At 39.9% G+C, this 7,207-nt stretch overlaps 1 pseudogene; it reads right to left on the bottom strand.

Moving 5' to 3' along the window:
* Positions 1–4,947: 4,947 nt before the first annotated feature.
* On the bottom strand, positions 4,948–5,045 carry LOC112205534 (U6 spliceosomal RNA; annotated as a pseudogene).
* Positions 5,046–7,207: the final 2,162 nt, after the last annotated feature.

Consider the following 7,207-nt stretch of genomic DNA (forward strand, 5'->3'; position numbering starts at 1 on the left):
TGCAGAGCCTACGGTGTAAACTCCAAGATCCTTGATATGAGTTACAAGATACTCTTTGAGTTGGCATTTGTCTCTTCTGGGCCTACTCTCCATTCACTCCCCACCTCACATGTAACACCTAGTAGCACTTAGTTCCTGGAACACAATTAACTGCTTCATGCCTATGGGCATTTGTTCATGCTTTTCCCTTTTGATTAGAAATAAATCTCTGTAGGCCTTTCTCTTGGGCTTGTTCAGGTGGTCCAGTAGAAGCATCCTGCAAAATTGCCAGAGGGTATGTGACTTTGTGGGCCTATAAGAAACAGATGGATCTGGCCGGGCACAGTGGCTCACGCCTGTAATCCCAGCACTTTGGGAGACTGAGGCGGGCAGATCACCTGAGGTCAGGAGTTCAAGATCAGCCTGGGCAAAACGGTGAAACCCCATCTCTACTAAAAATACAAAATTAGCTGGGCGTGGTGGCATATGCCTGTAATCCCAGCTACTCGGGAGGCTGAGGCAGGAGAATTGCTTGAACCTGGGAGGCACAGGATGTGGTGAGCCGAGATCATGCCACTGCACTCCAGCCTGGACAACGAGCAAATCTCCATCTCAAAAAAAAAAAAAAGAAAAAAAAGAAAAAAAGAAACAGATGGATCACTCAAAGGGGAAATTGCAAAGAGCAATGAAAGGATTCCTTGAAGAGAGTTTAATGAGGGAAACATTACTAAACCTTCACAAACAGGAACAATCAAGAGGTGGTAAACACTCCAGGACTAAAAACAGCTGAAAGTCATTACCTCTCCTAGGCCTAACAGTATACTGGAACCTGGAATGATCTGTAGTTGTGTGTGAGAGGGCGTCCAACAGTTGCTGTATCTGAAAGTAGAGAAGTGCAGTCACTGCCAAAAATTGCAGGGGAAGGGGAGAAAGAGAATAAAAGCTCAAGCCATCTCTCCTTTTACCCCGCAATCTTATGCTGGTGGCTCTCATTGGCTGAGTCCAAATGCAAGCCAGAGGCTAAGGGAGCCTAGCTGATACAGTCCACAGAAGTCAATTTCTCAGAGCCAGGGAGAGAATGGCAGAGAAAGGACCAGGAGAGGCAAACAGAGTATAAATCTGTTAACTGGTGTTCTGTGAGACAAACTGGGGAAGAGGGTTAGCGGTGTCACCTTTTAGTATAAAGACTTTCAATTAATCACCTCTTAATTAATCAGCTGCAAAAGGTGTCCCCAAATTTTGGGCTAAGGAAAGAGGACTGAGAAATGATTTTTTTTTTTTTTAATACAGACTTTCAACCATTTCTTCTGTTTTAAGCTCAACTCTACACTTTGCCTTCAGATGTATCTGGAGCCTCCAATTCCTGAAACTTTCTGGGATTTGCAAAACAAATCAGCTTATTTATTAGCTTACTTGCTCCTAAAAGTGAGGTCTATGATATCTCTTTTCTATTAGGTCAGTTTTCACAAAAATATTTCATTAGAGACACATTTACTATCATGGTCAGGAAACAAATATACACTCTGCTTTAGAGGGAGACTCAACTTTTTATCTTCTAAGATTGTTTTCCATACAAACATCCTTGAAAAGATAGTCTGGAACAAAAGATGTCAGTGCCTCTTCATGAGACATACAGAAACACAAAAGATCATTGGAGAATTGTCTCCCAACATTATGGAGGAGAGACACAGTCAACTCATGGACTGGCCCTTTTTAAAAAGAAGAATAGCATTCTAAATTTCTAGTTGATGGAGCTACCATATCCCTGACTTCAGAAACAGATAGTGAAGTATGCATTATTTTCTAACTCCTTTTCAGGCAATCTGTGTTTCATGAAGCAGAGTGTAAGTGCTTTTCACAGAAAAATTCCATCTGTCTTATACTAAGTATTGTTTATCCCAGATCCAGCATTGAAATATCTATTAGTCTTAGTTTTTGGTCTTGATGTGAGTTTTCACCTTTTTTAGTGGCTTCAAGGGTGTTTAATGCAATGTTGGGAAAAGGTACATAGAAAGAATGTGTAAAGGTTAGCAAAACCCTTTCTCTTTCTGTGTGGACAAAATTTACCTTGGATTAACTTTCTAATTATATTTCCCTAGAAACCTGTAAATGGCAGAATGTGAACTGTGTAACTAGCAATGTTGTTTATAGTAAAAATAATCCTGATTGATAAATTTACCTTGACTAGTTGTGAAGAACTACAAATTCCTGGTGTGAAGCCAAAACTTTGGGCTTTCCTAAATAACTCAATGTCTTTTGTGGGGACCAGGAAGTTATGCCCATGAATGTTGGTTCTTATCTGGAATATGGAGCATCTTATCCAAGATGATGATTGCACATGCCCATAAAGATCTCATTCTCTTCCACTTGAGCTATTATATGGGAGTGGTCAATGAAGACAAGCCTCTGGACTTGTGGATTGCTTTGAGAACCTATATAGTGAGACCTATTCACCTATTCTAGTCTTGTGATTCCAAATGTCTAGATAGACTCAGAGATGAGCAACAGGAGCAACGCTGAACATTAAAAACAAAATTTTTTTTTAAGCAGTTTTAGGTTCACAGCAAAATTGAGAGGAAAGTACAGAGATTACCCATATGCCCCCTGTCCCCACACATGCATAGTCTCTCCCATTATCAGCATCCCCCACCGGGGGTGCTCATATGCTAAAGTCTGATATGCTGAAGTCTGCAGGTGGTGACATGCTGAAGTCGGCTGTTAGAGTACATGGTCCAAGCTATTTGGAGGTGTCGAAGTATCCCCACATCATGGCTGCTTCTTTTTTTTTTTTTTTTTAATCCCAAGTCTCTTACACTTCTGTATCCATTCCATGGGACATAGGTGGATCCTGTGCATTTTGAAAAGGACTGGCCATAGGGAAGAGGTGTGTTCCAGGGGTGTTGTTCCAAGCTTATTTATCCACAGCCGCCTGCAGTTGCTATTGCATCATTTTTTTGGTGCCATTTTGGAAGTAGTCATATGCAGGACTTTTTTGGGGGCATATGAATAGAAATGTATCTCAACATATTTTTTTTTGGACTTCCGTGTATTTTCTTTTATGAATATAAAAACATTCTAAGAATGGATCTATATGTTTTTATCAGACTTCCAAAGGTGGTCCATGGCGCAAAAAAAAAAAATGTGAGAATTCTTGTTTTCAGCCTTCTTCTAATATATGTTAGTCTCAATATTCTTGAGTTTCCCATACCTATCTGGATGTTTCTAAACTCACTCAAGGTTTGAACAGAAGTATGGGGGCATAGGGAGAGAGAGAGATGAGAATCCAAGTAACTGACTTCTTGGCTTTAGCTTTTTCTTCTTTTTTTTTCTTTTATAACACTTTAACCTGGAAGGGATTGACTTTCTGCTTCTATGTTAGCAATTCTTAACCCACTTGGTTTCATGACTCCTTTATACTCATAAAAATTTTCGAGGACCCTAAATAAATTTGATTTGTTTGGGTTATAGTTATCAATATTTGCCATATAAGAAATTAAAGCAGAAATTTTAATAATATTATAATACATACCATATTTTATGAAATATAACTATATTTTTCAAAATATAACACCATTGATGAAAAAAGTGGCATTATTTTATATTTATGCCATTCCCTTTAATGTCTGGCTAAGTAGAAGATAGCTTAAATAGTAACTCATATTTGCTTCTGTATTCAGTTAGTTGGAATTTCATATATAATGTAGCCCCTGGAAAACTCCACTGTCTACTCATGACAGCGTGAGCGTGAAAAAAGCACAAAATGTTTTAGTACATTATGAAAATAGTTTTGACCTCACAGATCTCCTGAAAAGGTCTTGAGGATCCTCAGGAGGTCTCTAGGCCAAACTTTGAGAACTGCTATTTTGTGCCTTATATAGCAAGCCTCAGGGCCTAGCCATTTTAGTCAAAAGGAGTGCATCCTGCATGCTCTCTCTGCCCTATGGTCTAAATCCTCTAGACTTTTTCCTGACATGTTCTTGGAAGTAAATCAATTTAGAAAATACTAAGCCTAGCTTTCAAGACTTGCTTTAAGATCCTATTTTGACTCCCTGAAGGTGGATATGAACTTTTCCTTTCATTTGCATAACTGCTATAATACACTTAAATGTTCTCAAGGCACATGGATATCCCTGGCAGAATATGGAGTGATTTACCACAAAGAAATGCAAAAAGTGGAAAGTAGAAAAATGAAAGTTCCTGTTATTTTGTTATAGTAAAGCAATCTAGCTTGTTTTGCTTGTTTTGTTTCAAATTTGTTTTTCTGGGCTCACCTGGACCTCCCACTCCTTTTTAATTTTTAAAATTAAGTTACTAATTAATATTTATTTATTTATTTTGAGATGGAGTCTTGCTCTGTTGCCCAGGCTGGAGTGCAGTGGTAGGATCTCAGCTCACTGCAAACTCTGTCTCCCGGGTTTAAGTGATTCTCCTGCCTCAGCCTCCCAAGTAGCTGGGATTAGAGGTGCATGCCACCACGCCCAGCTAATTTTTGTATTTTCACTAGAGACAGGGTTTCACCATGTTGGCCAGGCTGGTCTCAAACTCCTGACCTCAGATGATCCACCTGCCTTGGCTTCCCAGAGTGCTGGGATTATAGGTGTGAGCCAACGTGCCAGACCCCTTTTTAAATTTTAAAATAATTTCAAGCTTATAGAAAAGTTGCAAGTACAGTACAAGACCCTTAAAAAAAAACAACAACTATTTGAATGGGTCATTCCTTAAATACTTTACTGTATATTTCCTACAAATCAGGACATTCTCCTTTCACTGCAAAATAACCATGAAAATCAGGAAATTTACATTGATGCATTAACTGCCTCCAGTCTCCAGATCCGAATCAAATTTTGCCAATTGTCTCAATAATACCATTTATAGCAAAAAATCTGGTTCAAAATCATGTGGTGTATGTAGCTGTCATATCTCTTTTTTAGATTTTTCTTGACTTTCATGGCCTGGACACTTCTTAAAAAAAGTATGAAACACTTCACAAATTCGTGTGTCATCCTTGTTCAGGGGCCATGCTAATCTTCTCTGTATTGTTCCAGTTTTAGTATATATGCTGCCATTTGTGCTGCCAAGGTGAGCACCCTTGTCATCCTTGAAGATTTACAGGCCAGTTATTAAGTACTTATCCCTCAGTCTGGATTTGTTTCCTCATGATTAGATTCAAGCTATGCAACCTTGGCATGAATATCACAGAAGTAATTCTGTGTTTTCTCATTGTATCCTATCAGTTGTCACATGATATTTCTGTATTCCCTTACTGATGCTTATTTTGGTCACTTGATTAAGGTGGTAGCCACTAGGATTCAACAATGTAATGTTATTCTTTTCCTCTTTGTAATAAATAAGTATTTTGTGGGGAGATAGTTTGAAACTGTGTAATATCCCATTGTTCATCAAACTGGGGTCACTGCCCCCAGGCTCTTTCGTGCACATACACACACTTATACACAATATATATGCATTCATATCTATATTTATCTTTGTATCTACTTGAAATCCATAAGTTTACCTCAAAGCCTTCATTCTTATTTAGTACCACAGGGTTCATTCTAGTTTTCTTCCTCTTCATATTTGTAACCCTTCTTCCCATCAGTGACAAAAATGGATTCCATCATCTTTAATATATTTGTTTATATGATCCACATCCCTGCTATTGCCTAACCATCCTGCTGTTGCCGCCCCCACCCCCACCCCCTTTCTTGCACAGATGTCCTAGTTGCCACACTTAGGCTCTGTCACTTACTATTCTCTCTGTCTGCGTACCACAGAGGAAAGGCCATCGGGGATATGGCAAGAATGTGGACCTCAGCAAGCCAGGCAGAGAGCCTTTACTGGGAACTGAATTGGCCAGCACCTCTATCTGGGACATTTAGCCTCTAGAATTGTGAGAAAATAGATTTCTATTGTTTAAGCCACCCAGTCTATGGTGTTTTGTTATGGCAGCCAAGCTGACTAACACAGAAGGGGAGAGAAGAAAAGAGAAGGGGAGGAAGAAAAAAAGAAAGATTAAAAAGGGGCATGAGAAAACTTTTGGGGGTGATGGATGTATTCATTATCTTGATCTCATTCAATCTATAGACCAATGTGAGGAGAACTGACATGTTAACAGTATTGTGTGTAATCGGTAGACATCATATATGCCCACATTTATTTAGGTCTCTTTAATTCTATTTTTTTTGGGTGGTGGGGGGGTGGATGGAGTCTCGGTCTGTTGCCCAGGCTGGAGTGCAGTGGCACAATCTTGGCTCACTGCAACCTCCGCCCCATGGGTTCAAGCAATTCTCCTGCCTCAGCCTTTTAAATAGCTGGGACTACAGGCATGCACCAGCGTGCCTGGCTAACTTTTTTGTATTTTTAGTAGAGATGGGGTTTCACCATGTTGGTCAGGCTGGTCTCAAATTCCTGACCTCAAATGATCCACCCGACTTAGCCTCCCAAAGTGCTGGGATTACAGGTGTGAGCCACTGCGCCTGGCCCAATTCTTAACTTTTTTTTTTTTTTTTTAAGACAGGTTCCCACTCTGTCACCCTGACTGCAGTGCAGTGGCATTATCATGACTCACCACAGCCTTGGCCTTCTGGGCTCAAGTGATCCTCCCATCTCAGCCTCCCAAGTAGCTGGGACTACAGGTGCATGCCACCATGCTTGGCTAATTTTTGTATTTTTTGTGGAGACAGGGTTTCTCCATATTATTCAGGCTGGTCTTAAGCAATCCGCATGCCTCAGCCTCCCAAAGTGTTCGGATTACAGGTGTGAGCCACCACACCTAGCCTCTTAAATTCTTAATTAGGGCTCTAGATCAATGTATCTGTGTTCTTCACCTCCACTAATGGTAACCTGAAAACAAGGTAGACAATTTAGGCTTCTTTCGATAAAGATAATTGGAGGTCATGGCCTTATTTCCTTTGTGAAAAAGACATCAGGGTTTTGACTGGTAGTTCATTTGGTCAATAATAAATGTGAGTATATAATAGTAATTTGATGATTGCCTCCCTAGCATTCTTTCACCCTCTTTTTAGCTACACTATTCAATTTTGTGTTTCTGGAATCTAGTCTTTTACTACCCTCAGTCCTAGAATGTTCTAGATGGTGCTTCACCTCTGGCCCTAAGGTTGGAATAGGTGCCCAGGTTTTAATCAATCAGTGTTTCATACTGCCCAGTCTCAGTGTTTGGTTAAAGATGGGCAAATAATCTGGGCCTTTCCATTCACAGTGAATATTA

The sequence above is a fragment of the Pan troglodytes genome, chromosome 15 (genome assembly GCF_028858775.2).
Source record: "Pan troglodytes isolate AG18354 chromosome 15, NHGRI_mPanTro3-v2.0_pri, whole genome shotgun sequence".
Taxonomy (NCBI): Eukaryota; Metazoa; Chordata; class Mammalia; order Primates; family Hominidae; genus Pan; species Pan troglodytes.